This window comes from Aythya marila, assembly GCF_965140915.1.
Source record: "Aythya marila genome assembly, chromosome: 4".
Taxonomy (NCBI): domain Eukaryota; kingdom Metazoa; phylum Chordata; class Aves; order Anseriformes; family Anatidae; genus Aythya; species Aythya marila.
In genome coordinates this window covers 18565852-18578189 of record NC_139045.1, presented here as the reverse complement: position 1 = coordinate 18578189, position 12338 = coordinate 18565852, and positions in this window count along the sequence as shown.

Below are 12338 nucleotides of genomic sequence, written 5' to 3'. Positions count from 1 at the left end.
TAAAAAATAAAATAAAATAAAATAAAATAAAATAAAATAAAATAAAATACAGGAGATTTTAAGCTTTCAGAGACTGAAACATGCTCCATGGATGCTCTAAGTCATGGAAAATGAAATAAAGGCATATAGCTATATATATGCATATATAGCATATAGCACTGCAGATATGGGTCCTCAGATCCTGTCTTCACTCCATGTCTGTTCAACAAATGCATGGACCCACAAACAATCCTGCCAAATCATGATAAGCCAAAAACATTTTCTACAATCTTATAAAAATATTATAAAGTTGTGGCTTTATTATTGTGATGATGGTGCACCACAGAAGAGCTGAAAAGCATAATAAAAGTTGAGCTTATTTATTGAAATCCCCAAATGATCTTTAGAAAGTGTAGCATGTCATAAGAATGACAAAATCATAAAATAAATTCCTCTAAGAATTCTTCACAAAGTTGTGAGATGAAAAATTCCTTCCTGAGCCAATGTAGTAGTATGCTTAATACAGCATCTATGGCATGGTGTGCCAAAAAAGAAAGATGAACTAAAGAAGCACAAGCATCTCTCTGAAAAGTAAGAGAGATCTCTCCTTTGATGTACAGAGTTAATGTAATTATAGATCTTCCTCATTTTGAGTGTGGGCTCAATCACTACAGTTCCGTCTCCAGTTAAGATAGATGTTACAGGTGATGTACAAAATTTGATTAAATCTATCCTTGCACTTTTCCATTCTTCCAACTGTTCAGCCTCAAATGTACACAGTGCAAAACTGAGGCATGGCATTTACTGCTAGATGTTCCTTCCTGAAGTAATTGCAGAAAAATAAATAATGAACAGCATGAGTAGAGACAAGGCATAGAAGAACGGGTCTATTAATTCTTCCCAATTCTATTAAACAATTTGTTAGCAGCTTTTTGACAGACCTGTACAAAAGTAACATGTTTTATACCACACTTCTCCTTCATGATTCTTCACACATTAATATGACAGTTACCAGTTTTACATCCTTAGCAGCACATTAACTAATCTCAGTTATTCTGGATAAATTCCATCAGACTGATGCTGATGCTATTACTGAAAGATGTACACTAGTTAACCATTTCAAATATGTTTCAGTTGGAAAAGAGAAGTTACACAGACTGAATACTGGCTAAGGAAAAAAACATAGAGAAAGGTGCAGTGCATTTAGAGCCAAATGTTGATATGTAAAGACTTTTAGGTCTTCTCATTGCATATCTGCAGAGGATCAAGCTTCAGTTGTTAATTTTAATGTGACAAAGAGTGGCATTAGGAATAATTTCAATTTATGTCCTTGTTAATGAACTGAAAGAGAGGATAGCACCTTATTAATTACATGCCCTGAGAGGGTGAGAATCTGTGAAGGTGGTCTACAGAGTAATTAAAAAAAAAAAAAAAAAAAAAGTAACATGAATAGTAGACATTCCTAAAATCTGCAGACTTTCACTGTGAATTCTGACTGTGAATATATTACATATTGACTCTGCTTATTACAGAAAGGAAAAGAAGCAACACAGCGACAGATGTATAACTGAATGAAGTGTAAGCAAGAAAATGTAACTGTTCAAGCAAACTGTGAACTGCAAGATATATTATTTCTTTGCATGAGAGAAAATTGCATGGTTGTAATGCCATTACTTTGGAAATGTATCAACAGACCTATCACACCTGAATTTAGCTTCTTCGTTAGTGGAACATGAGCAGCTCCTAAAACATTTTCCTAGGTCTGCTAGTAAGACAGTAGGTTCTGTTCTCTCAGTTATGATATTCATAACACATACACTACTGCAGAACATCCTAGGGAGAGCTGGACTGGCTAATCTAGTGTGCAGTGTCAGACTGAAATATAGACTGCCAGCTTGACTGAATGCTTGGTTTCTTTTTTCCTGGAAACCTCTAATGACAAAACATAAGCACTGTCCTTTCTAACAGTGAGTAACTGTATGTGTCTAACTTCTCTCTAGTTTGTCTTACTTTGGAACATCCAAGCTCACATTTGTTATTTCCCTTATCTACCATGCAAGATGCAGTAGGTATATTTTAGTTCCCCCTTAAAATCTGTTTCTTGATTGCCTTGAATGAATCTTTTAATTTTTAAGATACAATTAACCTGTGATTTCTTTTCAGGTTTAATTAATTTTCTTTTTTCCTATATTTTCTTCTTCCTCTCCTATGCTTCTGTGCAGTCTAAAGGTTCTCTGAATAAGGCATTATACCCTGCTTGCAATACTTTAGATTTCAGATTTATCTTTACCTAGGCTGAACTTGATTACTTTTTAATGTTGACGTGATCTTAGTATCCTCCAGTATTTTAGCATCTAGACAAACCCTGAGGCAAAGATGAAACCCCAGACAAGTAGAAGTTGATGTCAAAAGCTATTTAGTGTTCGTAATTTATTCTAAAAAGTGTTTTTTGTGCATGGATTATTTACTTTGTACTAGGTGAGAGGAACTTTAAAGAACATTTTGAGACTGTTGATTCCTATTGGTTATGTTGTTGGGGTAGAGGTTCTCATCCCTTCAGCAAAGGTATATTTAGTACCTTAGTTAATAAATATATTGCATAGTGTTGAAAAATAGCTATGTGGCAATCTTTGATAGGAACTCTGCTGAAAACTGAGATCACCAGTTCTCTCAGTTTGCTAAAATGAATGGAACTTTTAGGCATTTTCCCTTTGACCTTGCCTTTCCAAACAAAATTTTACTCAGTAACAAAACTAAGCTTTGAGGTTTTGTTAGTCTGCTACTTCAATTTTATAACGCTTTAGCAATTTTTAGTAAAAAAAATGATGGGGGGAGGGGGTGCTTAAGTTGGTCAAAACTATTCTGTTAATATCTAATATCTAAATGCACACTGTAGTAGGATTACTATGATAGCTACCAGGTAGTGTGGTAAATTTGTGTCTTTTCTATGTCTACTGACTTTAGTCAATCTGTTTTCATAGATTCTCTGCTTTCAACCACATACTTAAGACTCTTAGATGTATAAATAAATTATCAGCAGTGACTACATAATGGGTGTTTGTATGTTTCTTTGTTTTTGCTGTTGCTGCTTTACTGTAAAACTACAGATGCAACAAATAATAATCAGCAATACTATGAGTGAATGGTACACTATGAAGGTACAGCTGTTAAAAAGGAATAGTCTAGGAAGCACTTCAAATTAATACACTGCTGAAAACACCAGTCCCACAGGGAAAAAAAAAAAAAAAAAAAAAAAAAAAAAAAAAAAAAAGCAGCTTTTACATTACAATATTTAAGCAAAATATATTCAAAAATATTTAACTATTTGATTTCATTTCCAGTGATAGCATAATAGCAATGCAGTAAAATTTGCATTAAGTTTACACAGCACAATGTCTTTTTATGCATACAGTAGTCACAAAATTAGTCTACATAAATCCCATAATTGTGTTGGTATGTGTGTTTATCAATGTTTAAATTTTAATTGACAAATAATTGTTTATTTTAAAATAAATAAAGAACAGTTCTTTGTGTAGAATCAATCCTAATATTTTATTGAACCTCAAAACCAGATGCCTGAAGATATTTGTAGTTCTCCTTTCACTACTGTATTTTAACACTACAGTTTCATAGCATTTGAATTTTTTCTTACCTGAATACCATTTGTTATTCATGAAATGTTCCCATTTTCCTTCTGAAGGAAACAATCATGTAAGAAAGCAATCATTTCTGACTTCATTTATTAGCAAACCATATTTCAAAAGACTCTTGAATGCAATCTGTCTGATAGACCATTAGCCTCAGAACTCTCTGATTTTGATGGTATACAGCACATCAAATTAAAAAAGGTGACCTGTAAAGATAAACAAATCGTGCTGCCTTCCTACTTCTGGTTTCTTTGTCATATGTAAACAAGTCCTGAAATGTTTTTTTGACTTTTTTCTTACTTGTCTTTGACCTTTAAAATACTATGAATATCAATGTGGAATTTGGTCTGCAGGATAACTTCTTTGAGGTATGAAATAAGCAGAATGTGAGATATCTCAGCTCATGCAACATGTGACACTTTCATTAAAAAAGCAGTTTTACTAGAATGGCTAGAGAAGTTGAATAGATTACACACAATAAATATTATATATATATATATTTTATATATATATATAAATATATATATATATATATTTTTTTTTTTTTTCAGGTTTGGGGCCCTTGCTTCTTTTCACATGGCAGTCGTATTTTCACTGCCAGAATTTTTCCTTAATGTTACACGGTAGAATTGAGAAACAAGTGGGAAATAAGTCTTTAGAAAACACACAAAATGCCTTTCACCCTCCAGTGAACTTATCTGATATTTTAGTTAGCCTCCTAGCTATTTTATTTGCTAATATTACAGAATCACAGAATCGTAGAGACCTCTGGACATCACCAAGTCCAACTCCCCTGCTAAAAGCAGGTTGAGTAGGTAGGCATCCAGGCAGGTCTTGAATAACTCCAAAGAAGGGAGATTCCACAACCTTTCTGGGCAGTCTATTCTGGTGCTTTGTGACCCTCACTAGAAGAATAAGTAAATATCAAGATATATCTGCCTTTGCAGATGGAAACAGGAGAAAAAAGAGAAAGATCTTCTGTCAAAAACAAACAAACAAACAAAAAAAAGACTAAAATTATGATTCACTCTCTAATCACAAGACTGTGATAAAAATGAGTTTCTGTGTGAAAAGATCAGTTTTCTATATGTGATATTAATTATTTAAAACTAAATCTATGGAACCTACATGTGGCTGGCAGATAGATAAATAAGCTCCTTCAGATTTTTTTTTAAACACATTATATGCAACTAGCTTACTCTAGCAGAATATTAACATTTGGGAGAGAGAGAAGCTTTCTAAATGGTTGGTCATAAAAGATAAATCCTCCCTGTTCATTAAGCATTTTAAAGAGATTTTGAAACATTACATCATTCTTACTGCAGAGGAAGATACTTCTCATGTTTTTAGATTTGAAGAATGGATGGAAGAATGCATTGCTTCTGATTGCTTAATGGTGACTTATTGAAACTCTTCAAAACTGTTTTTTTAGATTTCTCTGGGATATTGTGGAAAAGAAAAAGCTGCACTTCAACATGTGATAGAAGAAAGAGGGTTTTTGTTTGTTTGTTTGTTTTTTTAACCTTCATGGAATCCTATTAGATATTAGATACTAGACTTATATGTTATTTTGACCAGTAAGAAATAACCAGCTGTTAGAACATAAAAACATTCACTGTTAGGAAAATGGCATAGTGAATCAAAAATGGTGTACACAAGTTCATTTGACAAAACATCAAAATGCTGTATGTATTCTTGCAGCTCCTGTCTGCATTTTCCATACAATTGGATTCTGCAAGCCTTTAGAAAGCAGGGAAACCTCAGCAGTTTGCATGACAGTTGAATCAATCTCATTCCCTATCTGACCTGGGGCAGAGTCTGCTTCCCAGGAGGGAAAACCATCATTTTTCACAGGTAAAACTAAGAGAAATTCAGGCTAAGGCTCTTAAAGTGAGGACACAGGAGACACAAAGGAGTCACTATTCTCATTCAGTCACTACTAAGTTAAAACAATGCAAAAGTCTTAATTGCAGAACAAACCACTAGGGAATGAGAAGTCGGAGTTTGTGTGAATTGGAAGAAGCAATAATGAGAAATAAAGCCTTTAAGCCTGAGGTAAAGGTCATTTATTTTTGGGCCACCTGCCTGAACCAACCAAGTATAACATGCCTGCACTGATAATTGTTGGAGTAACACTGCATACCTGTTGGTTTTGTGATTGAAGTTTACAGTTACTGATTCCAGCCTATTTCTGTCCTGTGCCACTCACAAAGACTTAGGTGGAAGCTGCCACACGCAAAGGGACTCAGTGGTACAGCAGACACTACCATTTAAATTATAATTTAGATGCTGTTTCTCTGTGTGAATTAACAAATGTGAGGAGATTTTTGTAGTAAATCCTCTTTCAAACATTTCCATGAGTCTACTTAATTCAGTGCAGATATCTATAAAACTCTATTTGAATTACAAACCAGTCCCAATTAGCCTTATCCACATCATAACAGAGCCAGGGGTTTGAAGCAATTGAATGGGCTAAAGAGGGGGACTATTTAATTTTAGGCACTATAAGGTAATCTGGACATGCAGAAAAATGCCTCAGGACTCCTTTGTGGCTTTGTGATCATGAAGTGATCATGAGTGGCTGTTATACTCAATAGCAAGCTGGCAAACTGCAGCAACAGCTTTGTGTTTGCAAGGGAATTCTTTGTGGGTGGGCAAATCAAATGCTTCACAGCTAAATCTGAACACCTGCGAGTCTTGGCTATTTGGATCAATGTCAGCTTAAAGGGAGGGAAATGCTTCTTGAAATAGTGCATCAAAAGCACTAGTACTTTCACTAAAAGAAACTACCTTTTCGTAAATGTGTGCTGTGATAGAGGTTTATTTCCGAGTGAAGTTATGAAGTTCTCAGGTATGCTTATGGAAAGATCAAGAAACAGCTAAAAGAAATATCTAGGTATATTATGACCATTTTGTAGAGTGAGTGATAATATGCTTAGATCTATTAAGGTTATCACTGCTGGCCTTTTAAAAATAGTATTACTTCTTAAGCTTTTTTTCTGCTTCACTGACTAAAAAATAAAAAATAAATGTAGGTGTTTGGCTTTTTTTTAAACTAAAGTTCAGTGAAATAATAGACAAAGCAGGTCAGTTTAATTGAACCTTGTTCAGCTTTGCTGATTCAGTGTTTTGTTCTGCACAGAAATGGTAGTAAATGAAATTTACCTACAGAGAAGCAAAGGCCCTGGGACTCTATCGCCCCCACCCCATTATCACCTCATCTCTACAGCAGCTGATTGCACCCAGAAGAAGTGAGAAAACAAGCACAAGTGACTTAAATGCAATGTTCTCTCTTTTTAAAGAGTGATTAAACAGCGAAGTCTTCCATGAACAAAATGTGACCAATGTATTTAGGGTTTCCAAACTGACTCTATCTGATTAATATACTATTTTTGAGATAGGTGACACTACCAAAGAGGTGTGGCTTTACTGTCTGAACCTTTATTTGACTATTGTACTCTAAATACTACCAGTACAGAGGAATACCTTAAGTATGCCAGGGATTTCAGTTTGTATTTGTTATTACTCTTTGTTTCATGGAAAAATCAGGTACTAAGAGTACCTGTCATCTTAATTTCAGTTATTCTAGAGAATGTGGACTAACTTATAAAGAAGAATAAAGCAAAATAATATGATGGCAAACCAGTAGTAAATAACTGGTTTCATAAACGCTGGTTTCATAATTCATAAATATCATTGAAGGCTGGGGTTTCATCCATAGAAAATGAGACACTTTAAAGAAACCAAAACATAAAATGTCACCTGCAGAAGTGCAAATGCTTTAAATAACTAATAATCTGTTTTAATTTAAATGACAAATTTAAAGGATTCGGGATTGTGAGATTTTTGGCTCTTTGTTTTTGTTTGTTTGTTTGTTTTTGTTTTGTTTTTTGGAAGACAGTGATGTTTGAAAATAAGAATATATTTCTGTATGGAAAGATTTCATGACTTTAAATGATACTTTGGGACTACTGTATTTCAGGATTAAAATAAAGTGTTTTTATTCAGGAAAATCTTTCCAAAATTTAGGATGAAAATGTGGAAAAGGGATAGATTATATGTCTGGATTGTTTTATTTCTCATCCAGTAGTTGTTGCTGAGAGCATGTAAGCAGGAGAGGAGGGACTGTGTTCTGGTTTCTGCTGAGAGCCATAGAGGGACAGGCATGCTGGTTCCCACGTCAGCTGAATGTACAAGCATTCTTAAACCAAATGCACCTCTTCTTGTATTTTAAAATATTATATACTCACACAATCTTAACATTTAGCCATGAAAGTGGGAAAAGTTTTGAAATATTGGTGATATAGGACAGGGAAAACCCATTTCCTGCTCACCTCTGTCTCTGGAGCTACTTGCAGTTGTAGAGTCAGAATGACGGCCCAGTTCCTTTCCACGCTCACAACTATACACTATTATAAATGCACCTCTGCGCTGAATTTTATGAGTGTTAAAGATCTACGTGTTCCTTTCTCTTTACCTGGAGTTATGAGTGCTCAGTGCCTTTCAAAACATCGGAGCTCAAATGAAAAAGTCCATTCCACATTACTGCCCAGTAACACTCGGTGCCAGCATAAAAGTTGGTGAAACACAGGGGTGTGTGCATGAAATCGGTTTTAAGTGTTATGAAGGCCCCCAAACCAAGACAGATTTTCTTTGAGCACTGGAATGTATGGTTTTCATACTTTCAGAAATAGAAACTTAATTGATATGGATATAATTAAAGACTAAATTCTAAGCCAATGAAGTTCCTATTTGTAATTAAAGCAATATAATTGTGATCCTTTAAATATTTTTGTGTGTTTTTAAATTGTGTTGTTTTTTCTTTTCCTTGCTTGATGCTTTTCTAAATATTAAAGTTTAAAAATTTCAGAAATGTCCTGCTTTTTGCCCTAAGAAAAATATGGTCTTTATATAAAAAGCTGTTAAATTCAAGCAATTTTAAATGTCATTAAGCAAGGCACAGTTCTTTGCAGCCTTAGCAATATAAATGCTGCTGTATGCTAAGGGATGAATCTAAGCAAGCAAACCTCTGGATTACTGCTGCTCAGCAAAATTAGATTGAGTAGGGACACTTCTTTCAAGCACTAGTACTTGAGGGTCTATCTAATTTTTAACTAAACTAAAGCTTTCCATACCAAAAGACGTTTTATGCTTGCATATACCACAGGGAAACAAGGTAATTAAGGTATTATTATTATATAAGGTATTATTATATAAAAATAGCCAATTTCTCTTATAGAGCATTTCATCTCGGACCATACCATCTAATTCTCCAACAATCTAGTTACTTAATATTTACTTATTAATCTTGTCCCCATCCATAAGTTTATAAAATTATTGTTAAAATATAAGTATTCCAGGATAGCAAAATTCTCTAATGTATTGGATTGACCAACTGTGGAGGTGTTCAAGGCCAGGTTGGATGGGGCTTTGAGCAACCTGGTCTAGTGGAATGTATCTGGGCCTGTAGCAGGGGAGTGGAACTGGATGGTCTTTAAGGTCCCTTCCAACCCAAACCATCCTGTGATTCCATATTGCAGCCAAAACATTATCTTCAGCCCTCATATACAGTTTCACAATATGACTGTGAGACTGAAAATAACTGACAGTCATAACAGTTTTATAAAGCATTATCCAAACTAATTGCGCCAACGTTTTGCTATCTGGCAAGAGCAGACTTATAGCTGTTCCTAGCCTGTCAGAACAGCAACTCCCACAGACTGTTTGCTCTCACTTTGGCTGTAATTGAAAGTACCAGCAGCAGTAAGGGCCCTGAGCCCACATGGAAACTAATACACTCTACCTGTATTCTTCAGACCCCCATTCTGTGTGCATTGACTGTGGAGTAATTCAGAATATTTTTCTTTATGCTACCCCTTTCCGCTCCCTTTCACCAGATTTGAAGATTAAAAACAAATGGTTCTGGGGCTCATGTCTTCCAAGGAAATCCCACTTACTTCCCACAGTAGCCAGCCTTATATTGTTCAATTCCAATTCATTTTATTGCCCTCAATCTGAGGGTGATGTGATTTTTTTACTCTTTTGATATGAGTTTGGTCTAGATTTCAGAGGTTCTGCCATGCTCTACTCAGGAGGGAATACCACTCTAAAAATATCTTGTATTAAATAGTAGATACGTATTTACAATTTCTGAGTGAAGTGATACATCAATTCACTATAGCCCTACAATACAAAACATTTTTTCACTACAAACTGCATAAATTATACTATTTATTTTGCACCGAATAATGATTGGTAATGTTTCTTATGCCCACAACTACTCATTAAGTTTTTTGTAGCAATGTCTCTCCTGGGGAGCTTCAGTTTCACAAATATTTTAGCAAGATGTATGATATAAATTATATAGGAATTAACAGACAACTTTAATCATTTTTCCAATTCCTTCACACTTTGAAGTGAGAAATGGAGCAATAAGAAGGTAATACTAGTGGATTTTCTTGCTGAACTTCAGAACTTCAGCCTTTTCCTTTTTGTGACTTCTTCCATGAACAAATGACCTTTTAATGAATTTATGTATTCACATACTTGGTCATACCCACAGCTTTAGTATGAAAGTTTTATATTATCATATTCATGGCAGAGGAAGATTGTCAGAGTTTATTCCCAAATCAGGTTGATTGTATAATCAAGCTAAAAAACTTCTAAACACCTAAAGAGTGAGGAAAGTATATAAAAATGGGATGGAAAAAAAATAAAAGTACATAGGAGACTAATGTTTGTGTTCTTTTATTAAATTGGCATAATTTAAATTGGTATAATATTAAACAGGCAAAATATAGAAAACATACTAATAATTATGTTATTTTATATATTTTCTTCCTCTCATGACATTGCTAGTGATACTGTGCCCAGGTTATATTTCTCAAACTCAGATTTAAACACCAGCTGTGTCTTTGTAGGAAAGAATTATAAACTACTTGACGCAGAAAATATTTATTAAGTTTTACATTCGTTTTTTCCTAGTCCTGACTCCTCATCATCATTTTTCAGCATTATCATGATCCATTTTTACTCTACTGGTTCAATATTTTTAAAGCTATCTGATCTTTTCTTGATCTTTACTTCCTACCATATTTGTTTTCCTAGACCCATCTGGAATCCAAAAAAATGAAACGCTCAAACTGATTTAGTATGGCATGGGTCAGAATTGCAGCAGGGTTTGGCCTGGGAATTAGAAGCTGATCCATGTACACGTACCATCAAAACCTGTTCAAGCATCCTTGACTACACAGAGTGTGCTTATGTAATGCCTGCTGAAAACTTGGGAGCTTAACTTCTCCTGCTTTTATCCAAACTATTCACTACAGTACAGATAGGTGACACCACTGTATCAAGGAGTAATGTAGTTAAGTGTAATGGAGTGGAAATTCACTCCAGCAGGTTTAAGCCAAGGTGTCAGATTGTCTGAAGATGTGTTTCAGGACTGAGCTCTGTTAAGTGTTTATCTAGTGACAATGTTGCTAAGGATACAGCCATCCTCTCTGCTTACTGCCTCAGTCACTAAATGCTTGTCTTTTCCTTTCATAAGGTTTCTAGGTCAGCTTTTGAGTGCTTATCAAAACCTAAATGTGAGTGGTCATAATCAAGGTACATTATTTGTGTATATTACTTCGATGAAACATTCAGTCCTCAGCTAAAACACCTACTTTATTCTCTTTTGTCTTTCATTACACACATTAAATCAATATTTCATCTTGGTTTGTGTTCTTCCTTGGGATATCTTCTGTGGTTGACTGAACTACACTGTCACCTAACTGAGTTAGCAATATGTTGAAGTTAGAGTTGTAATACGCACTAAAAATTGGTTTGCATCCCCAATTTAATCTTATAAAAAAATCCCATTTCACACTAAACTGAATGATACGTGAACAGAAAACACCTTTTCATTTCTTTTGTATGAACTGATGTAGGATGTGACTGTCCATTCCAGTCTATTTAGAATGAGATAACAATCCAGCCCATGCGCACAGTTCAAAATGATCTGCAGCATGGACTGTAAATTTATAAGTGACAGTTCTGTGAATTAGACTTGAAAGAAAATGTTGAGCAGAGGGTTTTAGAACTTGCATGCAAAACTCAGGACAATTTGTTCAGGAAAGAGCTTGGCTGCTTATGTTATACTGCATAAACCCCAGGGATGTCTAGGACTAAAATGAATGAAAATGCTCCTGACATTTTTTCACTTTTCAACCTTTATTTTGGTCCCCAGTGATTTATTGCTTCTCCACATGGAGCACAGTATCCACCTATTTCTAGTAAACAAAACTTTCCTAGACAAGAATATTTTAGGAAACTGGTGTAAAGCAGCTGTTGAGGAAATACCTTTACAAAACTCAGAGCTAACTTTGAAATAGGTACATGTGATTCTTTCTGTCTGGAAGATGACTTCCAAACATTCTTTCTATCCCATAGTTTACTGGCACAACATTTTAACTAGAGTCTTGATAATGTAAAACCACTTAAGATCACTCATCTTGCGCATAAATGCATGTAGGACTGTTCTGACTCATTAGACATCCTAGTTTCAACATGCTTAGCAACATACATTACCAACATTAGTCTCATAAAAAAAAACATTTCATACAAAACTGTATTTACAGTCCTAAGACATTTTGCCACTGGATTTCATGGGATTGAGTATTGAGACTGGATTCCATCTTAGTTTTTAAAAAGGAATGTACTCTATTAGGC